The sequence below is a fragment of the Hyperolius riggenbachi genome, chromosome 8, assembly GCF_040937935.1.
Source record: "Hyperolius riggenbachi isolate aHypRig1 chromosome 8, aHypRig1.pri, whole genome shotgun sequence".
NCBI classification, from domain to species: domain Eukaryota; kingdom Metazoa; phylum Chordata; class Amphibia; order Anura; family Hyperoliidae; genus Hyperolius; species Hyperolius riggenbachi.
In genome coordinates, this window is record NC_090653.1 from 248,812,440 (window position 1) to 248,826,699 (window position 14,260).

General features: G+C 49.2%; 1 protein-coding gene across 6 annotated transcripts in view; it reads right to left on the bottom strand.

The window, feature by feature from the left end:
* The window catches only part of LOC137527734 (folylpolyglutamate synthase, mitochondrial-like), a 110,077-nt gene that overhangs the window by 71,225 nt on the left and 24,592 nt on the right, over positions 1–14,260 (bottom strand). The window lies entirely within an intron of this gene.

A 14,260-nucleotide genomic window follows, 5' to 3' on the forward strand; every position in this document is an offset into this window, starting at 1 on the left:
GCGCTCTGATTGGCCGAACGGGTCACGTGGTTCGGGTAAATAAATACCCGATCCAAGTCATTTCTCCGCCATTTGTCTGTGGGTTTAGCTTTGGGTAGGCAGGCAGGGTAGTTCTCTCTCCAGCCAGGCTAGCCAGGGTCCCCCGGTCATTGTGTCGCTGCTGGGAATAGTAGTACACCGCTCACCCACACTAAATAGCATTGTGTTTACTGCCACTCTGTGTCTCTCTGCTGGGAACAGTAGTACACCGCTCACCCTGTATAGCATTATGCTCTGTGTCGCTGCTGGGAATAGTAGTACACCGCTCACCCACACTATATAGCATTGAGTTTACTGCCACTCTGTGTGTCTGCTGGGAACAGTAGTACACCGCTCACCCTGTATAGCATTGTGCTCTGTGTCGCTGCTGGGAATAGTAGTACACCGCTCAGCCACACTATATAGCATTGTGTTTACTGCCACTCTGTGTGTCTGCTGGGAACAGTAGTACACCGCTCACCCTGTATAGCATTGTGCTCTGTGTCGCTGCTGGGAATAGTAGTACACCGCTCAGCCACACTATATAGCATTGTGTTTACTGCCACTCTGTGTGTCTGCTGGGAACAGTAGTACACCGCTCACCCTGTATAGCATTGTGCTCTGTGTCGCTGCTGGGAATAGTAGTACACCGCTCACCCACACTATATAGCATTGTGTTTACTGCCACTCTGTGTGTCTGCTGGGAATAGTAGTACACCGCTCAGCCACACTATATAGCATTGTGTTTACTGCCACTCTGTGTGTCTGCTGGGAACAGTAGTACACCGCTCACCCTATATAGCATTGTGCTCTGTGTCGCTGCTGGGAATAGTAGTACACCGCTCACCCACACTATATAGCATTGAGTTTACTGCCACTCTGTGTGTCTGCTGGGAACAGTAGTACACCGCTCAGCCACACTATATAGCATTGTGTTTACTGCCACTCTGTGTGTCTGCTGGGAACAGTAGTACACCGCTCACCCTGTATAGCATTGTGCTCTGTGTCGCTGCTGGGAATAGTAGTACACCGCTCACCCACACTATATAGCATTGAGTTTACTGCCACTCTGTGTGTCTGCTGGGAACAGTAGTACACCGCTCACCCTGTATAGCATTGTGCTCTGTGTCGCTGCTGGGAATAGTAGTACACCGCTCACCCACACTATATAGCATTGTGTTTACTGCCACTCTGTGTCTCTGCTGGGAACAGTAGTACACCGCTCACCCACCACTGTATAGCATTGTGCTCTGTGTCACTGCTGGGAATAGTAGTACACCGCTCACCCGCCACTGTATAGCATTTCTGTACTGCCACTGTACTGCTGCCAGTCAGCGTGTACTTTTACGGATAAGTGAAATGAAGAAGAAATCCTGTGAAAGAGGGAGGGGCAAGGGAAGAGGTGTTCCCCCTGACGGTTCACGTACAGGCCACAGTGGAGCACCGAAGAAAACCCACTCAATACCGCCCATGTTGTCCAGGAAATCAACCCTCACAAATCCAAAAGAACAGGACCAGATAATTAATTGGATGACCTCTCAAGCGTCCAGCAGTGGGTTAAGCAGCACCAGCACATCACGCACGAGGTCCGATTCCTCAGCCAGTTACAAGGAGCCAGTGGGCACAAAGCAGACACAACCGGCAGCGACACCACGCACACAACTGCCAAATAACCAGTCCGAAGAATTTCCTCAGGACACAATGGGGTATTCGCAGGAGCTATTCCCAGCCCAACAAACTTCCACCTTTCAAAGGTCAATGGAACTGCCAGAAATGTTGTGCCCGGATTCACAACCATTGACTGTGGGAAATGCACCGCGCACTGAAATGCAAGGCGAGTCCGAGGAGGACTCGGAAACCCAAATCCCAGAGCAAGTTGGGCAGGAGGGGTTTCAATTGCAGGAGGTCGGCCGAAAAGATCTTGAAGACGACGGAGTGTGCTGCGCAGAGGTTGTTGTGGGGAGCTCTACTCCACGGCGGCGGCCCACAATCACATATGACGAGTTTGAGGAGATGGAAGAGGAGGAGGAGGGTATGGACAATGTTGACAGAGACCCAGATTTTGTATGTGAAGGAGAACATCGCCGTCGTAGCAGCAGCACAGATGAGTCTGTTGAAGAACCCACTGCTGCACGAGTTCGACTTGTGCCACAAGGTAGGCGGCGCGAAATTTCAGGCACCACAAGCGTGGAAGTTCAAGTGAGACAAAAAAGAGGCGCAAACAGAAATCGCCAGCAAGGCAGGTGCTCCAAAGTCTGGCCTTTCTTTGAAGACTGCAGTGAGGATGGTACCATGGTGATTTGCAAGGTGTGCAAGACCCGCCTGAGCAGGGGGAAACATATTAACAACCTCTCCACCACCAGCATGACCCGCCACATGGTATCCAAACATCCCACTCTGTGGCCACCAGGACAGGGTACCAGCAGCAACACTGCCTCCCTTGGGGTCACCAGACTCACCACCAGACCCTCCTCAGCAGCAGCAGTAGCCCAGCCATTGCGTGGTTCACAACAACATTCACAAACATCAGACGACGCTGACACTGTCACTTTCCGGAATAGTGCTCTTGAGGTCTCCCAGTCATCAAACACAACAACCAACAGCCGTTCAGTGTGCAGCCCTACGGTTCAGTTGTCTGTCTCGGAGATGCTTGAGCGCAAGAGGAAATTGCCAGCAAATGACCCCCGAGCCGTGGCACTAACAGCCAGCATAGCCAAGCTTCTGGCCTGCGAAATGCTGCCATATCGAGTGGTGGAGACAAACAGCTTCAAGGGCATGATGTCAGTGGCCATCCCACGTTACGTGGTTCCCAGCCGCTACCACTTTGCGCGCTCTGCAGTGCCTGAGTTGCATGAGCACGTGGTCAGCAAAATAACCCGAAGCTTGAAGAATGCCGTTGCCTGCAAGGTTCACCTCACCACTGACACCTGGACGAGTGCGTTCGGCCAGGGTCGATACATCTCCCTTACCGCGCACTGTGTGAACCTTGTGGAGCCTGGCAGCGATTCCTCACCTGCTGCGGCGCGGGTGTTGCCCACACCGCAAACAGCTGCACCGCCATCCCTCCCACTGGATAACAACAGCAGCACCTACCTCTCTGACTCCTTCTCCTCCAACGCATCTCAAAGCTGTACCTCATCCGGAAACGCTAACCCAGCAGCAGTAGGATCGTGGAAGCAGTGCAGCACAGCTGTTGGCATGCGTCAGCAAGCGTTGCTGAAGCTGATCTGCCTTGGGGATAAGCAGCACACAGGGGAGGAAATTTGGAGGGGAATAAAGGAACAGACGGATTTGTGGCTGGCACCGCTGGACCTGAAACCGGGCATGGTTGTGTGTGATAATGGGAGTAATCTCATTCGCGCTTTAAGGTTGGCTAAGCTGACACACATCCCTTGCCTGGCGCACGTGATGAACCTAGTAGTTCAGCGGTTCCTGAGGACATACCCAGGCGTGGCCGATCTTCTGTTGAAGGTGCGACGAGTGGCCAAACATTGCAGAAATTCCAGTACTGCTTCGGGGGCACTCGCCAAGATGCAGGAGCGCTTCAATCTCCCCCACCATCGCTTGCTGTGTGATGTCCCTACGCGCTGGAATTCTACGCTGCACATGCTAGCCCGCTTTTGCGAGCAGAAGAGTGCAGTGGTCCAGTACATGACGGCGCAGTACCGAGGCGCATCCGGACAGCTGCCAAGCTTCTGTGGATCCGATAGGGCCAACATGTTGGACCTCTGCCAAGTCCTCCAAAATTTTGAGCAATCCACGGCACGCTGCTTGTGAGCAGTGACAACTCTTCAGTCAGCATTACCATACCACTGCTGTGTTTACTGAAGAAGTCAATGTTGAAAATCAAGGAAACAGCTGTCATGATGCAACTGGAGGAATCTGAAGGAGAAAACGATCAGCGTGATGGTACCAACATCAGGCCATCCGCCTCAGGAAACGCTGGCCCCAGCAGCTATGACGAAGAGGAGGAGGAACAGCTGGAGTTGGAGCAGGAATTTCATGCCACCACTGACGAGGGCCAGAGCGGTGCACGTTGGACTTCCACAATTCAGCGCGAATGGTCAGCAGAAGCAGACCAGGAAGAAGGTGACGACTATGATGCATCACAACAACTATCACAACGCTCACAAGAGGATGATGAGGATTCTGGCAGGACTCTGGCACACATGGCTCAATTCATGCTAGACTGCATTGAACGCGACCCACGCATTGTGCGCATTCTGGACAACACCAATTACTGGGTTTATACCCTTCTGGATCCACGGTACAAACACAATGTTCCAAAACTGCTTGAAGAAAGAGTCAGACAGGTCAAAATGGAAGAATACCAGCAGGCCCTTGTGGAGACTTTAGAGAGGAGATTGACATCCTCCCACTCCTCCAGCCAGTTGTACACCGACAGACTGACTTCCGCAAACACAGGACGACCAGGAGGGCAGCAAACAACACAAGCCGCAGCTAGTGCCCAAAAGGGAATGGTATCGGCAGTGTGCTTGGAGTGGGAAAATTTTCTGACACCCATGCAGCAGCCCACAGAACAGTAAGTGTGCAGATCCACCTCCAACACCGATCGCCTGGAGAAGATGGTCAAGGACTACATGTCAGATGGCGTAGCTGTGTTGAACAATCCATCTGCACCCTTTAACTATTGGGTATCGAAGCTAGACACCTGGCACGAACTGGCAATGTACGCAATAGAGGTGCTGGCTTGCCCGGCAGCCAGCGTTATGTCGGAACGCTGTTTCAGTGCTGCCGGAGGCATCGTCACAGATCGGCGTATCCGCCTCTCCACAGAAAATGCAGACCGTCTGACTCAAATTAAAATGAATCAATCCTGGATTGGAAACGACTATGCAACACTCCTGGACCCCAACCAAGTAACATGAACAATGACCATCTGTGATGGTGTAACGATCCGCTCAGCTGCCTGCGCAGGCAGGCAGCCTTTTGATCATTATTCAGGTCTGCATGCTGCAGGACTCTGGAAAGAAGACCTTCTGTCAGTTTTGCAGCTTGTGCTTGCTGAGGAATTTGCATACATTGTCATGCAAATTGCCTGGCCACATTCATTGGAGGCGTGTACTATAAGTACTATGTGTGTCCCACAATGCTTCGCTGCTCATAGAGGTTTGTTCCTTCTGGACTCACCTGGAGTGTCAGCCACTGCTATCTTAGTATAGTTAATTCTTGGGGAGTGCTCCTTGCATTCCTAGTTAGTGCAGTCAGTTTGTGTATAATTTGTACTGCCTATTCTGTCCTGTCTTGTCTGTCGCGATTGCGCTGTCACCAGCGGCGGTTGATAGCGAATCGCTCTGTCTTGTTTGGATCACACTAGCCTCTAGCGGTAGCGGCTGTGGATCCTTCTGATCTAGGTCCTGGAGTGTAAGCTGGAGCAGCGGTTGCTACCAGCTACCTCATCTGATCTGTCTTGTTTAGATCGCACTAGCCGCTAGCGTTAGCGGCTGTGGATCTTTCTGATCTGTGTTCCTGCTTGGATCACACTTGCTCTGGCGGAAGAGCGGTGGATCCTTTCTGCCTAGTTCCTGTTTCTCGTGTGTCTGTCTTGTCTGATACGGGCGCTTGCTGTAGGCTCGATGAGGTAACCGTTAAGCAAGCGTTCACGTTCTTTGTTTCGTGCTTGTCTCTATTGTGCTTATCACGTGGAGACCGCGCATAACCGCGTGTACTGTTGCGAATGAGTGCGGTGTTCGCGGTTAGCTAGCGTTTATTATTTTCCGTATCTTCTCATTGTATGATTTGCTGTGCCTTTGCTATCCTCGTATTCTGTTCTGATCTGCCTTGTGTCACTTCTGGCAATCGCCGTTCTTGGCGGTTGCGTTTCTGTTTCGCACCTGCTGTTGTGTGTGCGCGGTCGCGGGGTGGCGACTAGATTGGCGCACACACATACAACCTGTCCCTTTGCTCGTTCTCATTCGCAATCGCTTCTCTTGCGATTGCGTTCTGCGCTTCGTGCAATTCCTGTCTGGCATTTGTGGAGGTGCAGGGGATTGGTTCCTTTGCGCTCCCCAGCGCCCTCTGCCGACAGGAATTTCCCTCTACTGGTGCTTGCACCAAAAGCTGGGTTCTAGCATCTTGACACGCTTGTGGAGGACCTCCGCAGTGTCAGCGCACATCTTTGTGCGCTGAACACGGAGATATCCCACAATCGTTACAGATGGGTTAGCGTTTCCGGTCCCTGTTTATTGAACCTCTTATCTTTATTACATTTATGACTGCATGGCGGCAAAAAGCATGCTATCCGCACGCTTCTTGTCCTCATGCAAGGCCTGGGTTGTTGTGTCTGAAAGCGTGGCCTTCTCCTCCTGCGCCTCCTCCTGTTCCATCACGTGTGCTGCTGCTGGGTTAGCGTTGCCGGTCCCTGTTTATGGAACCTCTTATCTTTATTACATTTATGACTGCATGGCGGCAAAAAGCATGCTATCCGCACGCTTCTTGTCCTCATGCAAGGCCTGGGTTGTTGTGTCTGAAAGCGTGGCCTTCTCCTCCTGCGCCTCCTCCTGTTCCATCACGTGTGCTGCTGCTGGGTTAGCGTTGCCGGTCCCTGTTTATGGAACCTCTTATCTTTATTACATTTATGACTGCATGGCGGCAAAATGCATGCTATCCGCACGCTTCTTGTCCTCATGCAAGGCCTGGGTTGTTGTGTCTCAAAGCGTGGCCTTCTCCTCCTGCGCCTCCTCCTGTTCCATCACGTGTGCTGCTGCTGGGTTAGCGTTGCCGGTCCCTGTTTATGGAACCTCTTATCTTTATTACATTTATGACTGCATGGCGGCAAAAAGCATGCTATCCGCACGCTTCTTGTCCTCATGCAAGGCCTGGGTTGTTGTGTCTGAAAGCGTGGCCTTCTCCTCCTGCGCCTCCTCCTGTTCCATCACGTGTGCTGCTGCTGGGTTAGCGTTGCCGGTCCCTGTTTATGGAACCTCTTATCTTTATTACATTTATGACTGCATGGCGGCAAAATGCATGATATCCGCACGCTTCTTGTCCTCATGCAAGGCCTGGGTTGTTGTGTCTCAAAGCGTGGCCTTCTCCTCCTGCGCCTCCTCCTGTTCCATCACGTGTGCTGCTGCTGGGTTAGCGTTGCCGGTCCCTGTTTATGGAACCTCTTATCTTTATTACATTTATGACTGCATGGCGGCAAAAAGCATGCTATCCGCACGCTTCTTGTCCTCATGCAAGGCCTGGGTTGTTGTGTCTGAAAGCGTGGCCTTCTCCTCCTGCGCCTCCTCCTGTTCCATCACGTGTGCTGCTGCTGGGTTAGCGTTGCCGGTCCCTGTTTATGGAACCTCTTATCTTTATTACATTTATGACTGCATGGCGGCAAAATGCATGCTATCCGCACGCTTCTTGTCCTCATGCAAGGCCTGGGTTGTTGTGTCTCAAAGCGTGGCCTTCTCCTCCTGCGCCTCCTCCTGTTCCATCACGTGTGCTGCTGCTGGGTTAGCGTTGCCGGTCCCTGTTTATGGAACCTCTTATCTTTATTACATTTATGACTGCATGGCGGCAAAAAGCATGCTATCCGCACGCTTCTTGTCCTCATGCAAGGCCTGGGTTGTTGTGTCTGAAAGCGTGGCCTTCTCCTCCTGCGCCTCCTCCTGTTCCATCACGTGTGCTGCTGCTGGGTTAGCGTTGCCGGTCCCTGTTTATGGAACCTCTTATCTTTATTACATTTATGACTGCATGGCGGCAAAATGCATGATATCCGCACGCTTCTTGTCCTCATGCAAGGCCTGGGTTGTTGTGTCTCAAAGCGTGGCCTTCTCCTCCTGCGCCTCCTCCTGTTCCATCACGTGTGCTGCTGCTGGGTTAGCGTTGCCGGTCCCTGTTTATGGAACCTCTTATCTTTATTACATTTATGACTGCATGGCGGCAAAAAGCATGCTATCCGCACGCTTCTTCTTGTCCTCATGCAAGGCCTGGGTTGTTGTGTCTCAAAGCGTGGCCTTCTCCTCCTGCGCCTCCTCCTGTTCCATCACGTGTGCTGCTGCTGGTGTAGCGTTGCCGGTCCCTGTTTATGGAACCTCTTATCTTTATTACATTTATGACTGCATGGCAGCAAAATGCATGCTACCTGTGCAAAGAAAACAGACATTTCCCGCATTTAAAAGACAGTTTTCCCTTTGAAACTTTAAAATCGATTTTCTCAAAAACCATAAGCTCTTTTTGCTAATTTTTTTTCCCTCTTGTACCCACTCCCAAGGTGCACATACCCTGTAAATTTGGGGTATGTAGCATGTAAGGAGGCTTTACAAAGCACGAAAGTTCGGGTCCCCATTGACTTCCATTATGTTCAGAGTTCGGCGCGAACACCCGAACATCGCGGCCATGTTCGGCGAACGTTCGCGAACCCGAACATCCAGGTGTTCACCCAACTCTAGTCTGGGGCTAGAGCCTTGCGGTCCGAAAAGAGTTAAGGTACAGTGGGCTGCAAAAGAGCAGCTGCCTGTAAGGAATCTGGCATGTAGCGGAGCTGTGAAACGAGGACATTCTAGGGATGAACAAACAAATTGTACCTTGTAAGCAACATCTTGTTAACATGGATACAGAAATGTGCATAGGCTAAATAGAATTTGAAACTGCTAGTTAATTGAATCTCAAATTAAGGCAGAATGGGGCAGATTTCTGAAAAGCAGTACAAGGTAATTTTGAGCTAAACCGGTGCAAAAATTGTTCAAACCACTGAGACACATTCATCTGAGCTTCTTCACCAGCATTGCCCGAATTTTCATTGTGTTGCTTTTGATCAATCTGGCCTCTTTGCTGCAGATGGCTGACTGCTTGTTTGACAAGCAGTTCAACCGCCTGGCTACCAGCGCCAGCCACAAGTGCTTTTCAGCCACAAGTGCTTTTCAGCCACAATCAAATACAGCCGAATGGCAGCGTTTGATAACACTGCGCATGCCCAGTTGGACTCAAGGCACTGTTTCCCAGCTGCAAAAAAACATAGCTCAGATGCAACAACATGGGGAGGGGGGGGGGGGGGGGGCTGCCTGTCCAGAAAGGGCCAGGCGGTGGATGGAAGCAGCTGAAATGCAGTGAATTTACTGACTTAAAGGGAACCTAAACTGAGAGGGATAGGTTATTTTAAGGCCAAGGGTCCTATCAACAAAGAGGCCGCCCAACAGATGCCAGGTGCAGGGGCACTTTATTTAGAGGCAGAGGCTGTGGGTCCTTCCAATACTCCAAGGAACAGACCCCAGAAACCAAATACTATCCAGCTTGCGGTCAGGGGGACGCTTTTGCACTACTTCCAGCAGTGGGAGGAGGTGATGAAGAGCAAATTCATATTGCAGACTTTAAAGTGGGATTGTCACCATAAAATTTCAACAGCAACTGGTCTGAGTGTATTAAGTGATAAAGATGCTAATCCTGCATTTAAAACTTTCAAAACTTTTTCTGCTGTTATGGTTTGGAGTTATCACATACTTTAGGAACACTGGCCCTTTAATAGTCAGTGCCAAACAGTTGCATGCTGGGGGTTCTTTTTATCTATAATATATTCCTCTTCTTCCATTTATTTCCCTGCCTAGCTGCCTATCTGAAACACGATCCTCTGCTCACTTGTGTTTACAAGCAAGGCTGAGGTGACTCAGCAATTGGGGGAGAAAAGAAAAAAAGTTAAGGTCAGAAATGACATCAGGATTTAGCCTCAAACTGTGGGCAAAAGACATGGTTCCTACCAGGAACAGAATTCTCTTCATTTACTATATAAAATTCACTGAAATCAAACGTGGACAGTACAATAAATGTGTTATGTAAGTAGATCAATTATTTATCTGCTTATATACAGTATGTGTTTTTCCCTGGCATAGTATGTCTAATCCTACTGCTTTAAGGGCTTATTCACATCAGGAGTGATTTCTTTTTTTTTTTTAAAGCGGTGACGATTTTAAAAATCACTTTAAAAGCGCTTGTGCAATGTTTGTTTATGTGAGTATTCTCACATAAGCGATAAGCTTTTTTTTTTTCCAATCGCAAACACGGCTCCTGCACCATTTCCAGAGCGTTTGTGATTCAATGAAAAGTATAGGAAAAATTGCTAAGCGCTTGAAAAAATGCTTTGAAAAGCGATTTCATCAGCGCTTTTAGGAATAAATACATTGTATTTATTCATTTCCAGAGTTCACTTCCTGGTCGATGTCAGGAAGTTAAAAAAAAATCGCTACACAAAAGTGATTAGAAAAGTGCATAGAAAAATGCATTTCAAACTGAAAATCACTCTGAAAGCGCAGGGAAAAGCGCTTACAAAACCGCTCCCAAAACCGATCAGCACTTGCGATTGCGCTGATGAATCTCCCCACGCAAAAATGTAAATACCAAAAACTCCAAACAACCCAGTCAAAGCTCAGGCCTAGGTACACAAGATGCGTTTTTCCGCTCGATTTCCCGCTCGATTCTCGTATCTTTTCTTATCAATTTTCATTCACTTCTATGAGAAATCGAGAGGTAAAACGATCGAAAGTAATATCGGACATGACGGAAATGATCAATCGAAAGCATCTATTAATCACAAAACTGCAACGTGCATAGCATAGAACAGGAACTTCTAGGATGTAGTTTGCATGATAAACACTATCCAGAAAAGCCAGGGGTTTTACTCACACATTTTTGGGGTAAAGCCTTCAGGCAAATTTCGCCTCATCATAAATCTAAAAGATCTGAATCATTACCTCAAAGAGAAAAAAAAAATCAATATTGAGAGCATACAGTATATTGAGTAAGAAACATCCTGTTACCAGAGTTTTTCATGGCCACTCTGGACCTTCAGGATGCATACCTGCATGTCCCAAATGGCAGAGGCGTAGCTAGGATTTTGAACGCCCGGGGACAAAGACAGTTTTTGCGCCCCCCCCAGAGAAAATGGGTGTGGTAATATACTAGAATGTGGCCATGGTCATGGAGGCCACTATGTGTGCAGACAGGGAGCCCACACCGTAGGTAACCAGAGAGGCCACCTTTAGGTAGCAAGAGAGCCCCCCCCCCCTTCCCTTTTAGGTAGCTAGAGTAACAAAACTATGTACTCTGCAATGTGCTGCAGAAGATGTCAGTGCTATATAAATACATAATAATAATATGGTAGGACATTAGACTATGACTACAGTAGGATTAGATTGTGAGCTCCTCTGAGGGCACACAGTGACATGACTATGTACTCTGTAAAGTGCTGCAGAAGACGTCAGTGCTATATAAATACATAGTAATAATATGGTAGGACATTAGACTATGACTACAGTAGGATTAGATTGTGAGCTCCTCTGAGGGCACACAGTGACATGACTATGTACTCTGTAAAGTGCTGCAGAAGACGTCAGTGCTATATAAATACATAGTAATAATATGGTAGGACATTAGACTAGGACTATAGTAGGATTAGATTGTGAGCTCCTCTGAGGACAGTCAGTGACATGACTATGTACTCTGTAAGGTGCTGCAGAAGATGTCAGTGCTATATAAATACATACTAATAATATGGTAGGACATTAGACTATGACTATGGTAGGATTAGATTGTGAGCTCCTCTGAGGACAGTCAGTGACATGACTATGTACTCTGTAAGGTGCTGCAGAAGATGTCAGTGCTATATAAATACATACTAATAATATGGTAGGACATTAGACTATGACTATGGTAGGATTAGATTGTGAGCTCCTCTGAGGACAGTCAGTGACATGACTATGTACTTTGTAATGTGCTGCAGATGTCAGTACTATAATAATAATAATAATATGGTAGGACATTATGTAGGACTGTGACCTTAGAGGAGCTCACAATCTAATCCCTACCATAGTCCTAGTGAGGTCAGGCCAGCCAAGGGTCATACACGTAGGACACAAGATGAAAGCAGATGAAAAAGTGCTTAAAGAGAACCCGAGGTGGGTTTGAAGAATATTATCTGCATACAGAGGATGGATCTGCCTATACAGCCCAGCCTCTGTTGCTATCCCAAACCCCCCTAAGGTCCCCCTGCACTCTGCAATCCCTCATAAATCACAGCCACGCTGCTGACAAACAGCTTGTCAGAGCTGGCTGTGTTTATCTCTATAGTGTCAGTCTGCTGCTCTCCCCGCCTCCTGCAGAACTCCAGTCCCCGCCTGCATCCCTTCCCTCCCTGCTGATTGGAGGGAAGGGACGGGGCAGGGATCGGAGCTATGCAGGAGGCGGGGAAGCAGCTGAGACTGACACTACAGATGTACACACAGCCTCACAGCATGGCTGTGATTTATGAGGGATTGCAGAGTGAAGAGGGACCTTAGTGGGGTCTGGGATAGCAACAGAGGCTTGGCTGTATAGGCAGATCCAGCCTCTGTATGCAGATAACATTCTTTAAACACACCTCGGGTTCTCTTTAAGTACTAGCAGAGGTTAGTCTAAGCGGCAATCCAAGAATAATAAAAAACACAAAGGGGTCAAACCAGGCAGCAATCACAGACGGGTCAGTTCCAAGCAGAAATTCAGTCCAGGCAGCGATCAAAGAGAAGTCAAATAACAGGCAAGGTCGGTAACCAGATAATCCAATAAGAGTAATCACACCCACTTAGCAGAAGCGAATGCTTTCACGGGCAGTTTAAAATGGCAAAGGAGCAACCCTAAATACCTCCCCTGCACCAATCAGCAGCCTAGCTGCGACTGGCCAATCAGCTCCTGAGCACTTCCTACTAGCGCAGCATCTCATAGCATAGTGTGGGCACACGGCTGCCCTACTTCTGCGACCCCCAGTCTATGCACGCATATGCATCACCACGTGGGGGCATGAGCCGCCTGAGACCCGGAAGTGCCGCGGGCGCACGGACCAGGTAATATTACACTGACTGAGCCAGCCAGGAACTAGAGAACTACTGCACATGTATGGACCTGGTCGCATGCCTCCTTGGTTGCGTTCACGTGGCCAGAAGCCCTGTCATAAGCCTTAACTAACTATGCAGGGGCAAAACACTCATCGCCACAGGAGCACGATCAAGGAGGCGAGCAGCCAGGGCCAGATATGGGCAGAAGTCTGATTACCGGCAGCGGAAGATCATAGTGACAGTGAGGGAGCCAATGGACTAAGCTGGAGGAAGCCCCAGGTAAGTATAAATGAGCACACGCGTGTCTCATCTCAGGCTTCTTTGAACTAGTGCCTGCTAAGGGCCCATTTCCACAGCGAAATACTCAGCGTTTGCCCACATGCGAGCTGGACTGGGAAACGCTGCCTATTCAGACACCTGCATGCTGTCCAAACTGCTTGCTGGTGCGATTCTGGTAGGCATGCTGCAGTTTTCTGTTGCATGCATCTGAATCTCTATAGCCATGCATGGCCGGGCTGCAGGGATTCTGGTGTGTACTCACATCAGTGCAAGCTCCGGTGTGTGTCTCGCCAGACGCATGCCAGCATAATGGAAACCAGCCCTAAAGGTACCCATACATCTAGCCAGATTTTGGTGGCCAGTCGATCAACAGACAGATCTCTCTCTGATCGCAGAGAGATCTGTTGGCCGGATCGGAGAGAGATCTGTTGGCCGCCACAAACCACAGACTAATTCCCGATCAGTTTGAGCTTTAAATCTTTTGGCAACCAGCCTTGTGTCGCCACCTTGGCCGCTGTCTTCCTCTGATGTACATGTCCCGTAGAGTTATACTTTACCTGTCTTGTGTCCGCTGCTAAGTCTGTACTCCTCTTCCGGACTCGGCTGCCAGTGTTATAGCATGACATCACACACGCGCCCTGCATACAATATGCTGGCAACCACGTGGGGCGCAAATCCGGAAGAGGAGTGCAGACTTAGTATCGGACACAAGACAGGAAAAGTATAAATGCACGGGACATCAGGGGGGGTACATGTACATTAGGGGAGGACAGTGGTTCGGGGTTTCCATCGCATTTATTGCTTGCGATCATCACATGCCATTACCGACACGCACCCGATCAGCCTGAGATTTTCCAGCATGTCCGAACGATACGGTCTCATCGTCGAGCGAGCATGCTTTTGCCGGCACAGATTTTCATCCAATTCGATAATTATCAAATCAGATGGTTGATCAGCCACCAAATCTACAGATGTATGGCCACCTTTAGTGTTAAGAGAGAAATAAAGAAGAGGAAATGGTGTCAGGAGGAAAGCTGATTAAAGATTAAACTAACACTAAAAACGAACATGTCACAGCTGCTCAGAGGGAGCATGTATGCAGATCAGCAGTAGTGACCAGACATTACTTCTGCTACACAAGGACTATGAGTGGG